The sequence below is a fragment of the Meleagris gallopavo genome, chromosome 3, assembly GCF_905368555.1.
Source record: "Meleagris gallopavo chromosome 3, MGAL_WU_HG_1.1, whole genome shotgun sequence".
In the NCBI taxonomy this organism is placed as follows: domain Eukaryota; kingdom Metazoa; phylum Chordata; class Aves; order Galliformes; family Phasianidae; genus Meleagris; species Meleagris gallopavo.
This window is the reverse complement of record NC_139406.1, coordinates 15,207,399-15,224,829: the sequence shown is the minus strand read 5'-3', so window position 1 is coordinate 15,224,829 and position 17,431 is coordinate 15,207,399. Positions and strand designations below refer to the sequence as shown.

The window sequence follows — 17,431 nt, the reverse complement described above, 5'->3', positions numbered from 1 at the left end:
AAAGTTAAATAATTATCCTGTTTAAAGAAACCTAGCAATTATATTTCCACCCCCCTTCCCCCAGCAACTACTGCTGTTGTGACAATATTCATCTTGTCCATGATGACTATTATCTGCTGTATAAATATTGATGATCTGAGTAATTGCTGTTCTGTACATATGCTTCTCACAGATATAAATTTCTCTGCCTGAAGTAGGCTGCTGACAAAGTGTTTTCCTCCTTTTGCATGGCAATGAAACATTACTGGAGGTGCCACTGAGAGTTGTGAGACCTGGGGGAAAAAAAGAAAAAAAGAAAAAAAAAAAAGCAATGAGTACCAAGAACCTTTGGAGCAGAGGCAACAAAGCTGGTCTGGAACACAGTTCTTATGAGGAATGGCTGAGGGAACTGGGATTGCTCAGTCCGGAGAAGAAGAGGCTCAGAGGAGACCTTATTGCTCTCTACAGTGACCTGAAAGGAGGTCATAGCAAGGTAGGGGTCGGCCTCTTCTCCCAGGTGACAGCAACAGAATGAGAGGGATGGCTTTAAGTTGTAATAGGGGAGGTTCAGGTTGAACATGAAAAAAAAGTCTTCTCTGAAAGTGGTAGATATTGGACCAGGATGCCCAGGGAAGGTGGAGTCATCATCTTTGGAAGTGTCCAAGAAACGTGCAGATGTGGCACTGAAGGACACGGTTAGCATGCATGATGGGGATTAGCTGATAGTTGGATTAGATGATCTTAGCGGTCTTTCCAATCTTAAGGATTCTACAATTCTGTGAAATGGTGTTTGCCTGGATTGCTAAAACTGAGTAGTCCCAGAGAGTAACAAGTTAGCTACAGTGGCATTCAGGCAGCTTAAATTTAGCTGTGCCAAAACCAGACGCTGCTTCAAAGGGCAAGAGTTGTGCTGGCCTCTAGATAGGCTGCTTACTGGAACCAGTGCTGAGCAGGGCATGAATGCTTCTAAACGTGCTGCATACGACACGTATGTTGTACCCAGCCAGAGGCTTTCTGATAATGGTGGTACTCATTCTCAATTAATAGAGAACAAGCTAGTTGTGCACTGGATGATGAATGCCACCTCTGAACCCATGCCTGCAGATAGCCATCACGTCAAACGAGTCCAAATTGCTCCTGAGGATTCAAACCCATCTACTAGGACACCACAGACTTGCAACACATTCTTTTTGCTGGTTAAGTGCATTTGCCAAGCAGATGTTGTGACCAGTCAGGGAGTCCAGCATCTTCTCACAGCCAGCCAAAGACAGACGCCCCACTGCACGTGCTCCGTGATTTGCTCATCCTGCCTCACGGCCTGGCAGTGCAAAGGTCTGGTTGATTTAGATGGGACTGCGGCCCAGCCCTACGCAGGCACAAAGTATCACACCTCAGGACTTGAATTTTGCCTCCGGACTTCAATCAGCCAGCAGCATTGGGGGATTAAGGTTTGCTTAGTGGGCACTGACTTTCTAGGATATAAAATTCGGAGTCTGAGCCTTCAGAGAATTACACCTCTGGAATTACTGAGATGGGAGATTTTTTCAGGCACCGCAAGGTTCACAGCAAGCTTCCTTGTAATGCAACTCCACCCATCCTTTGCACAGTATCTGGAAATTAACACTGGACAAAGATGCTCAAAAAATAAAAATTCTTTCCTAACTTACACCTGCTATAGCAATTTAAGACTGTGAGCTGGAGATTAGGGAGGGTGCAGCAGACTGCAGAAAACAACCCGAGAAAAACACTGGGCTCCCTGCAGGAGCTAGAGACCAGGGCAGGAACAAGAGGAAACAGGGTGGATGGGGACAGGGAAAAGCAGGAAGCCAGGGCGAACTCAGATAACATGTGAGCAGAGTTTGGAGTGCCTGGAGGTGGAGAGGGAGGAACTGAGTGTTTGTAATGAGCCAAAGAAATAGTCTGGAAGTCTTACTTTCTTTGCTGCCCTGTTCAAGCAATTACATAATAAGCCATTATACATAATCATAGCTGCCACTTATTTATATATACATATATTACATGCAGATGAACAGACTCAACTCAAATATTTACTAACACTAACACAACTTATCTTCTCCCTGTGACATCGAGTGTTAAGCCGTGCAATTGCTCAACACAGTAATTCCCCTTCTCCCTTCTGCAGCTTCTTTGATCCCCTTTCCTCCATAATTTAAACTGTTCTATGGGGATTAGTGTGTTACAGTCTTTAATGACAACTGCTGTACATCTTGAAGGGAAGCTGCTTCCAGCAGGAAATTAAAGGTTGAACTCCTACCAGTAACCCTGGGCATGCTTAACTAATGCTAAGCCACATAACATAACCTAATTAGTACAACAGGTCCTTTAAAAGAAATCCACATGACCTCACTGTCAGTTCTTATACTGAGTCATTTTGGAAACCAGTTGAAACAGAGCCCTGCATAATTCCCTATCATCAAAAGTGCACTGCACTGACTGAATAGACTGGATCCTAGCTACAGGAGCCAGGTAACCTCCACCCTCTCCACTCTGTTTTCCCCCTTCTGTTTTTACAAGGCTCAATTTGGTGGCCTCCAGCAAATATTCAGCCCTACCTAAGCACCTTCCTAAAGTTACATTTCCCAAGCCTGTTTTGCCTGAACGCAGATCAGCATCGCATAACCTGCTTGCACACAGAATGCTCTACAGCTAACGTAAATTATTTTGCGTGCAAACTCAGAAAGGAGTGTGGGACAAGCAATTGTCCCATTCACAAGCACAAGCATTTGGTACTCACAAGTTTTTACAGGTATATGGCTTGAATGCAACGTGCCCACAACATCGAAAGTCCTGTTAGAACACCTTCAAAAACATGATTCAAATCTTAAGTGCTGAGTTTTCTGAGTCACTAAAAAGTGAAATCAAATTTCCACCAAATAATGCTCTATCTCCTAGGTAGTTATTAATCCCAAGTTTTGTTCTAAAATCTCCACAACTTAATTTTGCTATGACAATCACTGTCCAACATAACTTTTCCAGCCAATCTGGAAGGTGAAGAAATAAAACCTCAGAACACCACAGCCACATTTGCCAAGTGTCCTTCAAGAGGATGCAGTCATAGTTGCAAAACTGCAGCTTTACCAACTCACTGTGTTTTCATCAAGAGAGCCACTAATTTCATCACATCTGCACCAAAATTTCTATGTCCACAAAAAGAAATGCTTTGCTGGGTTCTTATCCTGATAAAGTATCCCTTGTGGAGATGTGAAAATGCAATTTCGCTGTAAAAATAAATGCAGCAGAGTTAATCATTTCTTGTACTTGCCACATGGCCATCTATTTTCATTGCTTCCACACATCCACTGCACTCTCAAAGCTTACAAAGCTAGCGATGTGTGGGCTGCGAGATTCAGCTTCTCTGGCTCTAGGAGGTGCAGGACACCTCTGGCCTCTCTGCTACAACCAAACTATTCTGCACCAGCTTTTCACAGGAAGGGAATTTGCAAGAAGAGATTTTGCCAGTATCTGGAGTTATGTGCTTTATAAGCTAGAAAATGCAGCCAAAAAATTGATGGGAGATGTATGCACACTATCCTAATCAAATTTATTTACATGATAAACTCCTGAAACAAACTACCACATATTAAATATATCACCTGATAATCCAAAGAAACTTAATAAGCTGTTTGAGATACCAAGCAATCTCCTGAAATTGCTACTACTCCTACAAAGCAGTTTCTTCTAGCTCTTTGGTTGCAAAAGGTGCCAGCAATCTTACAACAGAAACTGGCAAAAAGGGGAAATTTACAAAACAAGTCATATAACACAGTTCACAAGCACTTGTTTACTTATGTGTTTAGCAGTTTCCTTTTGCATGGCACTATAGAACTGCAACTTGTATTTCTTTCTGCTTATTATTTTCACAGCCCTCGAGTGGTGTGTGTTTTCTTCTTCAGCCAATGCCTAGAAGACTCCCAGTCTTCGCTTCAAGAATATTCATGCAAGATCCAGAGAGCCTGAACACATCTACACTGACATGAGTGAAGAAGCCACGCTTTCCTGGTGTGCTACAGCCAATTTACAGTACTCTTTTCAGATGAAGCTCATCTTCATTAACCTTAAAAACTAATTTTAATAAGGCTGGTAGGCTTCTGGCTGCTTGGGAGGCTCTGAACAGAGAGCGCTACTGATGAGACTCACTGTTTTGGATGACTCCAATCACCAGTCCCCTGCTCAGAGGTCATAAAAGACTGTCAGGACATCAGACGTTGAGAAAGAGGATGCATTAAAAGAGTAAAACAAACAAAAACCCAAACTAATGGTTACCTGTTCTTTCTGGCCTCTTATTTATTTTGCTTCTCAGTAGCAAGAATAAAAAAATAAAATGTTAATGATGTCATAGAGGCAGTGACTTAATGCACAATCTGCCAACAGTTTTGCTTTCAAAAGTACAATCAAGGGGTTTTTTTCCTCTTGGAAAAGATGTACTTAATACAGAAGCTCAGCATTCCTGTCACGTTTGACACTTCTGAAGCATTCAAAGGTGGTATCCCCCACCTAGATGCTTGTGTATATTTCTCTGCATCCACTCCACTGCATGAGCAAGCCACGCAGAAATAAAACAGGATCTGCTTGTTACTGTGCAGGATTGGATTTGTGCAAGGGGGAAGCCACTGCATCTCAAGAGCATGGAGCATGTCACACTGATGACTTCAGCCCCTGTGAGAGAGGTGCTGGCTTCTGCTTAGAGCTGTGCATTGCAAATGAAACAGACGAGAGAAGCTCATGAATTGTGATACTGGGACAGAGAAGCAGCAGGCAAGCCACTCCAAGCAACGCACGGCATGGGACTGACTAGAAGCTGCTCACATCTCTGGTACTAACTAATATAAAAAAAAGTCAGTGGACTAACAGAAAAAAAGCCACTGGGCACTGGCTATGTGAGACTTTTGACTAGTTTTAAATCGACCATAAACATTCTGGAGTTAGAAAAGGGAATGGGCAAGGAAGTGGAGAACCAAGCCCACATTTACATACCACCAGAACACAAAACAGAATAACTTGCAAAGCTACTACAGGTTGCTACTAACACCATTTCTTCATAGAAGTAACTTTTTTATATCACTGTGAGAACAAACAGCGCTGAAGCACAGGACTTGGCCCTTTGATTTCTCCTGTAAAAATAAGAGTATTTCAATACAAAGGCAACTACTCATCAGTTCTGAATGGATGTTTAGATGGTAAGAGAAGTTGGTCCCTCTGCACTTTGCCTACCCTGCAGTACTTCACCAATCAGCAAGTGACATCAGTGCTCAGGATCAGCCAAGCCTCTGGGAAGCCAAGTTACCCCAATGCAACAACTGCCCTTGTTTCCTTTTGACAGCACAACAACTAGAATTTTCCAGCTTCACTACCACTTTGGAAGAAAATAAATGAGAGTACTAATGAAGGTTCAAACAGCAGATCTCATGAATTACACACACATACAAAAATCCCTTCTGTTTGATCCCAAGCATCCACAGGTCTGTAATGAAAACTATGAACGTAATCAGTAATGCAAATCCCCATACTGGCCTCTCAGTGAGCATCTCCCAGGCTTACACAATGTCCCCTCAGCCCACACAGCCCCATGTGCAGGAGCTGCCCCACCATTCGGAACCAGCCCTGTGTGATAATCCAGCGCACCTTATGTTCAGCTGCAGCTGGCAGCAATATCACCTCGTACTTGAGCCCAAGCCAAACCCCAGCTGTCATAACACCTCAAGAGCACCTCCCAGGCTTGTCTGTCCCCAGCTAAGCAAGGAGCTGCTGGATATGGAGAACAATAGGCGTGAAGGCTACACCTGGACAAGCAATGTGTAGCTGCAGTCACTGATGTTAGCAAACCTGCCACAGCGGAACAAAGAAAACAGGCTCCCAAGCACCTGCAAACAGCATAACTCCAGTCCATTTCTATATGATACTGCTAAGAATAAAGTCTTGAGGAATTTAAATATTCCAAACACCAAGAGGAACGGCTCGGCACCGCATCCTGTTGCCATGAGCCCTTCCCAGCACAGCTCCAGCAGCGGCAGCTCCCCGCTTAGCTGATTTGTTGGACATTGAATGCCACTATCAGCAAGTTTTTCCCATCTGAGCAGCGAGTGTTTGTATAACAGAAATCCTCCTATCAGCACTGCCAGCTGTGCCTGACGTACAGCCACCACTCGCAAACACACCACAAAATCTTAATATCCACACAACTGCTTCGTGCCTGGGCTGACACGGCATTCAGAGTATCGGCTACCTTGCCTCCCACAGCAAGCAGGCTCCTCAGTATGCCACTCTTCCTAATTACCTCAGAGCATTAACACGCCAACCTGCACTAGGATGGGAAACGCAGCCAGAGGAATTCATCTCTAAACATCATCACATGGATTGCAGCTGCTGCCCTGGGAAGATAAGTGGGGGAAAGAGGGAACTTGCCACTGCTAAGCGGACCCAGGATCTCCTTCCAGGGGACAGAGGGAGGCAGAGGGCACGGAGCTTGAAAACCAGCATGCCAGGGCACTCGGGCAGAACACCTCCACCCCAAATTAATCACTTTTAGAAAGAGTCCACCCAACACTTGAGCACACGCCTTACATAACATGACCTGCAGCCGATGGGAGGGCTGCTTAAATGACATGACTTGCCAAGGTTGGGACTTCAGAGTCCATGCTTCTGGACAGGACCTTCTAAAAAGATGCCTCATTCTCTCAGCTTTTTATTTATGAGAAAGCAGGAGGGGGCAAGTGGAAAATATGCTGATGCTTCCTCCTCTCAATTAAATTACCTACATACGTACTTTCTCAAAATTAGTGCAATTAGGGCAAATTAGGGTTTAAGAAACTCAGCAGAATTTTCAATCCCAGAGGAAAGAAGGGCTAGGGAAAACCACTATCAAGCAAACAGTGTTTTTGTTAAAGACTACAGCAAATCAAAATTGGATGAAGAATATTTTGGTCTAGTTCTAGATGAAGCATCCTCCAGCAAAACTGCTGTCCATGAGAAAACCTCATACAGCCACAAACATCTGGGTTGTGTTTTCGAGCCAGCATTCACCAGAAGTTAGCTATCTAGTGCCTAAAATTGTGATCTGTGCTTCTCACAGGCTGAGACAGAGATTCATCAGCTGGGACATTACTGCATCAGGGATGAGGCAAGACAGTGCCCGTGCCAGTAGCCGGCATGGAGCATGGAGGAAATTAGGACCCGTGGCACCCATCCCCCAAAGCCAAGTGGCTCCAGCATCTTGCTCCTATCAACAGAAGTGCAAGGTGCATAGGGGAAATGCAAGTCCACCACCTGGATGCCTCATACAGGCCTGAGCATTTCACCATCACAGGTGAAGTAGGAGCTGCTCAATATAGCCTCTTTTTTCCTTCTTTTCCAGACCTGATTGACTGTCTAGACAAAGCACACTGCCATGCAATGCAACTGAAGACTGAGAGCACCAGAGTGAAGAATACAGACTGGCCCAGGCTTTTATTTTTTTTCTTTTCTTTTTGTTTTAAACAATATATTGCAGTCTACATCAACAAACTCATAGGGAAAAGAAAAAAAAAAAAAAAAAAAGCTTGATCTGCCATGCTGGCTGCTGAAAAAATCCAGAATGCAATTAAAACATGGATTCCTTTTAAGTTTCACTTCCCTCTGCAATTTTATAATCGTCTCATCCATCAATTCTGAAAGAATATTAATACTGGCATCAGCTGGCTCTCCACCTCTTCTGCTGAGCCAGCTCTCCCAAAGTCCTGTCCGTGCCTTTCAGCATCCAACCAACCACAGGCGCTCTGAGGAAGAGGAGAGGGGGAGGCAGAGCTGGAGGTGGAGGGACGCCAGCAAGGCACATCCAACACGGGGCCACGCCACAGGGCAATGGCCTATGTCCCCATGGAGCTGTGATGACTTGTGGTGACCAAGTTTGCCCTCAGAAGAAAAACACACACAAATTATCCAGAACAAGACTGCAGCAGAGATCATCTGAAGCCAACACGTGACCCTTACTCACACTCAACCAGATCACACACGCTCGTGGCTGCCTTCCAGGCTGGAGGTGGCCAGGTCAGTGATGTGCAACCTTCTTCCAATATACAGAACCATTTCTTTCCCCTTCTGAAAGCTGTGTAGGTCTCTGTTTTGACACAGAGACACTCTTCAGACTACATCCTTGGCTCCAAAAACCTGCAGATCAGAGCCAAAAAGCAGTGCTATGCTTCTTTGAGTACCTTTTTCTTTTTCAAACAGGTAAAGATCAGTTCCAAAACACCTGGACTTGTTCACACATAGTGATAGTGCTGAGAGAAATGGCTGATGCCAGTTTTTAGTATCTATCTTATTAATTAATTAGTAGAGACATACAATCTGTCAAGTCATCCAAAACTTTTAAAGACGCTCTGTTCTGTCATTCTTTTATTATTCTAATTTGACATGTTTCTTCTCTGTCATGATCATGATTAATTATCACAAATTCCCAAGAACACAAGTCTGAGTTTAAAGCCACTCTCATCCCATTTTGTATCACTGCAGGTCAGTCTGGCCATTCCAAGCCCAGTCTCAATTGGCAACTGTTACTTTCTTTGCTGGTATCCACTTTTCTTCATCTATTTTAATAAAACAAAAAAGTTCCAAGAGCATAAAGAAAGCCAATTGTTACACCCATTTCAGCATAATCAGAATTTCTGCTTCCTCCTTTCTTACTGCAGTGTGAGGTTTATACCAACCTTCCTCTCCCTCCTCTCCTCTGAATAAAGCTCTAGGAAGACATTCACTGCAAATTGGTCAGAATAATTTAAATACAGGCCAAAAAGCATCTAATTGCTCGATCAGGCTACATGTTATCTCCAGGAAGTGACTGAGATGCACCAATTTGCTCTTCTGTTGAAGCTCAGCCTCTAGAACCTACATCCACATACCTCCCCAAATACTAAAAGAAATGTAAATGGCCAATCTTCCTCATTCTTCTATGAAGCAAAGTAATTTAAGCTCATATTCAGACCTATAAAACAGCATATTTACCCAGGCTTAACCCTAAAATAAGCTAGATGAGATCAAGTGAGACTACATACAAAGAAACACTGAGAAACAGGCAGAGCACAGCATATTCTTTAAGTAGAAGGCTGCTTTACAGGGTTGGCCTAAAGCAGCCATTTATCCCACTGCCTGATCTCAGAGGATGTCCACAGCAATAGCTGTACACTAAAAGCAAGGAAGATTAATCCCCAAAAAATGCTTCACTCGAGGTTTTGGACTGGCCTTTACCTACAGTCTGAAAATACAAAAATTCTAGATCTGAATTTCAGTCAAGATGGCACACAACCCCTCTATGGTATCTAGATCCAGGACCTCTGAAAAATTACAGATAGCACTGGCAGCGTTAATGGAAGGGCACGGGCTACAGCTGTGGCACTAGCAAGCCAGAGGAGAGGCAGAAGGCAGGTGTTGTAGATGGATAGGACCAAAAAGGATGGAAGGGGTGAAAATCCAGGCAGGAGAAACACAAGCAAGTCAGAGAGGAGTTCAGAAGCAGCAGCACCTTGTCTAGCCCACCCCAAAACGGGACCTGGGCCAGCAAGCTTCCCCAGCACAGCATACGAGCTGCTGAGCAGTCACCCCATTCTAACAGTTAGTACCATCCAAAGCCAACTGGTGCAAGCTACTAGCTCATGGATTAGAAATTAATGCTGCAGCCCAAAGGTCTAAGCCCTGTGGATGACCTGGGTCACTGCAGATTCATGTGACAGGTCAATTCTTTTTTTATTTATCTGTCCCATTTCCCTGTGTCCAGCTAGAAAATTGCATAAAAGCTCAGATGTGTTAGATTCTTAATACAAGGTCTGTGAACTTTGAGCACTCCAAAATTAAGAGGTATCACGAGAACTGTCTCTACAACCTTCACCCAGCTCCTGTAACACATCTTCACTGATGCTATCTCTAATTCCAAAGCAGCAAATCAGCTTCTGTAGGCAAAAAAGGTAGGGACTGTGCGATAAAGTGACAGTGGGACAGTGGTCCCTCAGACCCTGCCCTACTCAGTGGAAGCAAGGAAGATAAGTGAACAAGGCATGGTAGGAAAAGAGAGACAACTTTACTTGCAAGGTTGGATGCACCACCTTGCAGGCAGGACTTGCCTTTCTCTCACGTTACGTCTTTGCAAAATGCTCAGCAAGCTCAACTGCTAAAAGCAGTTTTTCCCTGCTCTCTGCAAATCCAGTGCACCTAAGGCTGCCCTGCAAGAGTGCCAAGACTTCCAGCTCCAGTCAGCTGCCCCTGTGTTTCTAGCCGATGAACTGCTACATCATGGCAGGTACTCTGGGGTGAATGAAAAACAAAAACATCCCTCAGCATCATTTTTAGGCAGCCAAAAATTGAAGAAGTTTCCATCATTTGAGTTCTGTTTGCTCTCTGCCTCCATTCCTGAAAATGAATGCAGTGCCAGCATCTGAGATGTAAGAGTGAGAGCTTCCCCACCAGCGAAGCCCCCGGGAAGAAACTAACAGCACTGCTCAGCTCGAGCTTTGGGTGGGGTGTAAAATAAATACGTGGAGACGCATGCAGAAAGTAAATGGGGAAGAGAAAACGAATTATGCAGTAATTACCTATCTACCAAAAGAGGGACTCTGAAAGGGAAAAAATGATGCAATTACAGAATTAAAGATTGTATCATAATGCAGATGCAAAGGGGAGCCGTGTAATGTTAGTTCTGGCACTTCCTTGCCTTTGTCCGCTGGATTTTGTAACCTCATTGTTCTCCTAATGTCATTATTTTGTAAGTAATTTGAATGCAACATAATTATGAGCTCGTATGTTTATATCTTTTCATCATTAATAACGTGTGGAACAACCAGCAGACTGCTCCCAGCGTGATTGATGCCTCCAGCAGATGGCTACGAATGATTCTTTTTCCTCCTTGGCTATCAGAGGTAAAGAGCAGGGAGGAGAGGGAGATTTTATTTGAACTTCAATTTCATGCCCAAACATTTGGTGATTTTGGGGTTGCTTAAGATGAGGAAACCAAGACTGATATCAATCAGTTGCTCTGAAATGAATCGTAACAGATCGGATTTGAAAAGCAGAAGCACAGAGCAGCTGATGTGTTTTGCCCAAGGTCAAGATGAAAACTCCCAAGGCCTGGATCCCAAATCACCCAGCTGACAGCTCCAAGGCTCCAAACCTCTCCCACACCAAAACTTCTTTAAGCTTAATTACTGCTGTTAACTGCAGGTCAGGGAAGAAGCCAATCACCTCTAGGCTGTGTTTGCTGGTGAATGCAGCCAAAGAGCAACTTCTAAGAGTGTGTCATAGAAAACACAGCTGCAAGCAAACATCATGGTTGTACGTGCTCATCCTGGACGATAAGCCTTACATTGTTTGTTGCTGGTTTGTTTTTATGTGTGGTTTTGTTGGTTTTTTTTTTTGTTGTTGTTGTTTTTTAAGTAAATTACCCTGTGCACCTCGGACTTCAAGCTGCTTGCCAACACATTTCTCAGAGTCGGACGAGTCTGGCTCACCCTGCTTCATGAGGGAAAGCAGCTGCAATAGCAACAACCTGACTTGCTTTATTTGCAGATGATATTAGCTGACGAGAGGCAGCGTGTCTGATGGCTCACTCACTATACAGGCTTTGTACTTTTAAAAAAACTCTATTTGTCTTTGTATGCTCCCATACGTAAACACCCTCTCCTTCTTTCTTTCTAGTATTTCTACCTTGTCTAGCAGGTGCTGGCAGCAACTGTCACAAGCTTTGCACGCTGCTTTTCCTAACAAAGCAAGCTTTGCTGCCGTCCTTCCTTGCCCTCGGAACCTGGGTAACCTGGAGCTACCAGGTCTCCAGGTTCAGACAGAGCCCGCAGCATCCCTCCCCAGCTCTTGGCATAAAACCTAACACAGAAAGCACCAGCCCATCACTAAGCATGTGCAGCTAACCCAAAACATCCAATGTTGGCTAACACAAGCAGGTAGGGATGTGGCAGCAGCAATGCTACACCCAGGGCTCCTGTCCTAGGGCTTCTCACACAAGCTCTAAGGCCAGCACCCTCAGAGGAAGGACCTGCACACATCTGCTGCAAGCCCCAGGCTTGCTGTTATCTGTTACAGGTGTTTGCTGTGTCACCTCACTAGTCACTGCTGTGTTGGGGAAGGACAGAAGGACCTGCAGCCCTCCTGCACAGTCTGGTGCTCTGTGCCCTCTGGAACCCGCCATGGAGTTCCAGCTACACAGCTTCTCCTTCCATCTCACTTTGACAGCCGCTTCTAATCTTAGTGGCACAATACAGTCTGGAAGGCTGTTAGAGATCCAGCTTAGCCCACTAAGGTGATGCTTATGGTTCTGACATCAAAGATGGATGCTGGAAGTCTTTGAAGGGCCACTCTGACAGTGGGTACCTAACACACCACACTGTCGGCAGGAGGGGGCTGCTAGGGAATTAAGCTTCATTCACTGAAGCTATTCTGGGAGAAACACGTGGCGCTGAGTGCTGTCTTCAGGACAATCAAATCACCACTGAACTCAACAGAGGTGACGCCTGCAAGCACCCAGATAATTGCAATGCTATTGCACGCCTCTGCCAAAGTCCTCCCTACTCATTTCACTCAGTTCAAGGAGCCCTGGAGGTCACACAGCAGGCTCCCATCTGTGGCCGCCAGCCTTCTGTCCCTCCCAAGCCTCAAGCAGCTCCTTCTTTATGAACCAAAGGGCAGCCATGCTGAGAGGAAATGCAATTTGCAGGCCCTGCCTGCTTGAGGTATATGTCCTCTGCCCTCCTACTGCACTATTTCACACCAATCTCTGCCACGGGGACCATGGCATGGCCAGGCCTGCACAGGCCTGTGTTTGACCACTACAAGGGCAGAACAGAGAGTGGCCAAATCTCATCTCTGCCCTGATAAAGACAGCACTGCTTTGAGGATTTCCCATCTATCCAGCCTCTAGTCCTACCAAGTGGGAGATCAATGACCTTCAGGACTGCCAGCCACTGGTACAAGCTGGAGGACTGTTACCCAAGGGTGAGTTTGGAAGCTGCTGGGGCTTCTTGCTCATTGGGATCGCTGCCAGGGAGGTAGTCCCATCCCAGACCTCAGCTCCTCACCTGGGATAGTCACATGAGGCAGCAAGACACATCACGGTCCCCATGCTGGTGACCTACACTAAGCCACATCAAGCCAGTGCCTGTAGGATGGGTAACACTGCTGTGGGCGGAAAAGCAGCTGCTTGGAGAGGGAGCAAAGGCCTCACAAGCTCAGGAGACTCTGGGAAGCTGGGAGGACTGCCCTTGACACCTCTTGCAGCTGGACATCGCTCCCGAGGGCTGGCTTCTCTCTTCCCTTCCTTTGCAGGGCCCAGAAGCAGCAAAGCTATTTGTGGAGAAAACAGCACAGCAAGCAGGCAACTCTGGGCTGACCCAAAACAGCTGCGGAATTTCTTCAGAAGCTCTGCATGCTCTGAATGAGAGGCAAATCCACCCTCCAGCCCACTCACCAGACAGAGGCAAAGCCTAAGAACAGGACAGAATTTAAGGCATGCTAGAATGTCAGGCTTTGGGAACGCATTGTCCACATTCTCCACTAAAGCACAGAGCACTCCTGCCCCAAATCCACCATCTTTTATTCAGAGTGTACATAATTTACTCAGCTGAACAGCCTCACTCAAGCCAGAGAAATTACTTGCCCGAATAACTGCAGCCTGATGCAAGGAAGGGCTGTGGAACTGCCTGACATGTAAATATAGATATACAGTATATAAAACCAATAAACGGGCCAGAGCCCTTGGATAGACCCTGAAGTCAATGCTGTGTGCAGAAATACAAATCACTGGGTCTTTGGTAAGAGTCACACCAACCTCACCAACACCTACATCACATGTATCACTGTAGAGATACAGTGCCTCCAGGCACGATCTGCTGATTGGGGTCATGGTCTGAAAAATATTTCAGTGACTTAGAAAACTTAATTCTGCTTGAAATCTTCCACAGAACTCCAGAGAAGTAGCACTGCTCCTTCTTTGTATGCATTAGTCGCAAGTGAGGGCAGCTCCTCCATTCCAAACCCAGCCATGACATGGCATCTGTTCCAAGCACTATGCAAGCACAAAAGATGCACAGTTCACACCCTAGAAAGCTTATGGAAGGCAGCCCTTAGCTTGACATCCATGCATCCAAGCTTGCTTGAGCGTATCACTCTTCAATTTCACCAGAACAATGAGTGTGATGAGTTAAAATTGTGCTGAAGCCTCCATAGGGCTGTGACTGATAGAGATCCCGCTCCACTCCATCAAGGGGTCAATGCAAGAACCCTGAATGGAGCCAGAAAGAGGCACTGGAAAAACACACGCAGGGATTCTGGCAGAGCTAGAGACCCACCAAGTCGAATGGGGAGCGGTGCCCAGAAGCCTCTACCTGCCAGCTCCCTGCATGCTCTGCTATGCCGGAGCCTATCTGGATGAGTGGCTCCTTCCAAGCTACTTCATTTGCATGTATAATTTAAACACATCATATTAAGGCAGAAATAGCACTGATTGTCTCGCTGGCATTTCTAATCTGGATGTTCAGCATCACCGGCCACTGCTTCCAAGGAGATTTTGCAACACATATAAAACTTGGACCAGGTGTTGCCCCAACAACTTCTCTCCCCCCAAATAAAGCAACAGCAAACACCTTTCCCATTTGTCTCCACATACCTGGCAAGCTGTGCAAAACCTCCAACAGACACATCAGACTTGAAGCAGAGATGTGAGCTTTTGGGCCGTGTCACCAACAGAAGCATGCGCACACAAGGAATTATCTGCTCTGGTGATACATCAGTGCCCCCGACAGCCATGGCCCCAAGTTATCTTGACCCCGTACGCCTTGGCCACAGTTAATGCTATGTTTCACCCCTCGTGCAGTTAACAAGAAGCTCAAACCCGATCCCATTACATAGCCAAGAACAGCATTTCCAGCAGAAAGCTTTGTTTCTGAATCACGATTATCATCGTGCTGCAAGTTCTGCGCTAGCTCAGACACAGCGGGCGTTTCAGAAGGGCTGTGACCTCTGCCTGGATGCAGGAGGCTACGAGCAACACCTTGGTGACACTGCAAGTCAGAAGGTTACAGATATTTTCCGGCAGCCTCAGGCAGACCCAAAACCTGAGCCAATCTGTATCAAACGATCTCTGAAAAACAGTATTAAAAAAAATATATATATATGGACTGTATCTGCGAGAAGAACTGTTTCTATGAGAAAACAAGAACGGAGGAATTATAGCTGCATTAATAGGACCTTATCAGAAGCTTGTTTGCTTTGCTCTCCTTTTATTTTCTTAATACATACACCTATATGACAGAAATGCACGCCCTAGTGCCTCCCCGCCTGACGACCTGAAGCGTACCCACGCTTCAGAAGCTTCCCAAGAAAGTCTCTGCAGCCCGAGCCGGCATGTCGGAACAGAGCCCGCCGATGGATGCAGGGCTCGGGGAACCGCGCCGCGACCTGAGCCGGGAGGCGGCATCTCCGCCCGCACCGAACTCCGCGCCGCTCTGCGGGGCCGGGCTGCGCGCGGACCCTGCGCTAAGCCACAGCTCCCGAGCGACCGCCTATCCGCTCCGCTAACTGCCAGCATGGGAAGGAGAGGAGAAGGAAAAAAGAAAAAAAAAAAAAAAAAAGGAAAGAAAAGAAAGAAAGAAAGAAAAAAGCCATAGACTCCATGTAGATTACAGCGCTGATAACCAAAAAGTCCGCAAGTTATCCGGCTTTACCCGCTAGCGAGGCGCAAGGACGAACCCACCCCGCCGATGCGGCGGGCGCTGCCGGGCAGCTCTCTAAGTAACCTTCGCGCCCCGCCGCCCCCGCGCCCGGCCATTACCTGCGCCGCCGCCACCGCCGCCTCCCTCCCCGCAGCCCGCGGCTCACACCGGGAGGCCGCGCCGCTCCGTCCTGCCGCCGGCGAAGCCGGGCGCGGCGGCCGCTTACGAAATGCGCGGCTGGCTCTGGCCGGAGCGGAGGAGCGGCGGGCGGGAGGTGTGGCGGGGGGCGACGCGCCCACTCCGCCCCGGCCCCCCCCCTCACCCCCTGCGGCGGCACCGCGACATCCGTCGCGCCTCTCGCTCCGCTCCCGGGCGACCGCTGACCTTGCCGACGGCCGTCCCCGCCGCCGACCGCCCCGCGCCCGCGGCAGCCGGCGCCCTCGCCCCGGCAGCCGGCGCCGCCCCCCGTCCCCCGCCCCGCCGGGTGCGGGGCCGAGGCGGGGCTCGGGCGGCGGGGAGCGACCGAGCCGCCCCGGCGTGCGTTCGGCTCCCGCCCGGGGGGCGGCGTGCCCTCCGCAGCAGCCCGGCTCGAGGGGCGGCCGTCTGGCCCCGCCTGGGGGAATCGGGACGGCTCTGCGGTTCGACGTCTTGCCTCGGGGCACGGCGGCGGCGGCGGCAACGCGGCCTCGCTGGGCTCCGTGCCCTCCGGGGCTGCCCTGTGGGACTGCCGAAGCCAGTACAGTGCAGGTGATCCGACACAAAACTTTGGCCTTGAAGACCTGCGGTCCCGGCTCCGGGCTTGAACCTGCACCACTGCTGCACCTTGCTGTAGGCTATAGGTGTGTGCCCGACGCCGTAGGGAACGAGGCCTCCATTTTGATCGCTGCATCAAGGCCTATGTCTGCCAAAGAGCACAGTGCCGCTGCCTGCAAAGAGAACGACCCTATTTCTATTAGCAGTAAGAAAAAGTGTATGTGCCTTCAGGCATCACACATGGAGCAGGAGAGCAGATGAGAGGAGCGACAAACGCCATTCCACTCATTATGGCATTGTTCTGGGGCAAGCAGTTGCCCATTGTGTGAGAGAAGAGTTGCAGGGCATCTTGGTGTGACAGCTCCATGAAGATGCTGGCTGTAGAGGAGGCAAACCTCCATCATGAGCAAAATAAACAGGTTGCACTAAAGCTGAGCATCCTCCCCCTCCTTCTACATGGAGCTAATGGCCAAACTGAGTTTCAAACTGAGCTACCACATCTTAGCATCTATTGCACACACACAATTATGGCTCCAGGTGCTGCCATAAATACTGAAAACTCATTTACCACTCTCAGGATGAGGATTCAGAACAGATTTTCAGATCCTGCAATCTTTCTTAGATCAAAATGTTCTCATCAAATAATTGAAGGAAAGCTGGAGATGCCATGCAGCGCGCAATTCCCCCATCAGGCCTGCCCACAAAGTACCAGTCATTAGCATCTCTAACTTCTCATCACTGATTCACACCACAGCCATCATCTCAGCACACACATTTGGCTTTCATTTCTCCACGAGAGACTGGCAAGGTGGCTCAAAAGCTGTCAGTGCTCCCCCTGCTCTATGCCCAGCTGCTTGGGATACAGCACATAAGATGGCCACTGTGGGGGAAGGATCTTGTTGCAGGCCTGGGCACTCAGCTGTAGCCATGCTTCTGGCTTGAGGTAGGTTGTTGGTATGGTTAAGGAGCGAAGGTGAATTTGCATCACAAATTTGTGTGAC

At 47.5% G+C, this 17,431-nt stretch overlaps 1 protein-coding gene across 4 annotated transcripts in view; it reads right to left on the bottom strand.

Annotated features, from left to right (window-relative positions):
* The window catches only part of RNF152 (ring finger protein 152), a 41,629-nt gene extending 25,347 nt beyond the window's left edge, over nucleotides 1-16,282 (bottom strand). For 2 of the 4 annotated variants that reach the window (XM_085220341.1, XM_085220342.1), the window contains exon 1: nucleotides 16,062-16,282. The gene's annotated coding sequence lies outside the window, so the exon portion shown is untranslated. Of the gene's footprint in view, nucleotides 1-15,796; nucleotides 15,978-15,999 lie in introns of those variants that run through there. The other 2 variants (XM_085220339.1, XM_085220343.1) reach the window with 2 other exon arrangements.
* Between the last annotated feature and the right edge of the window lie 1,149 nt (nucleotides 16,283-17,431).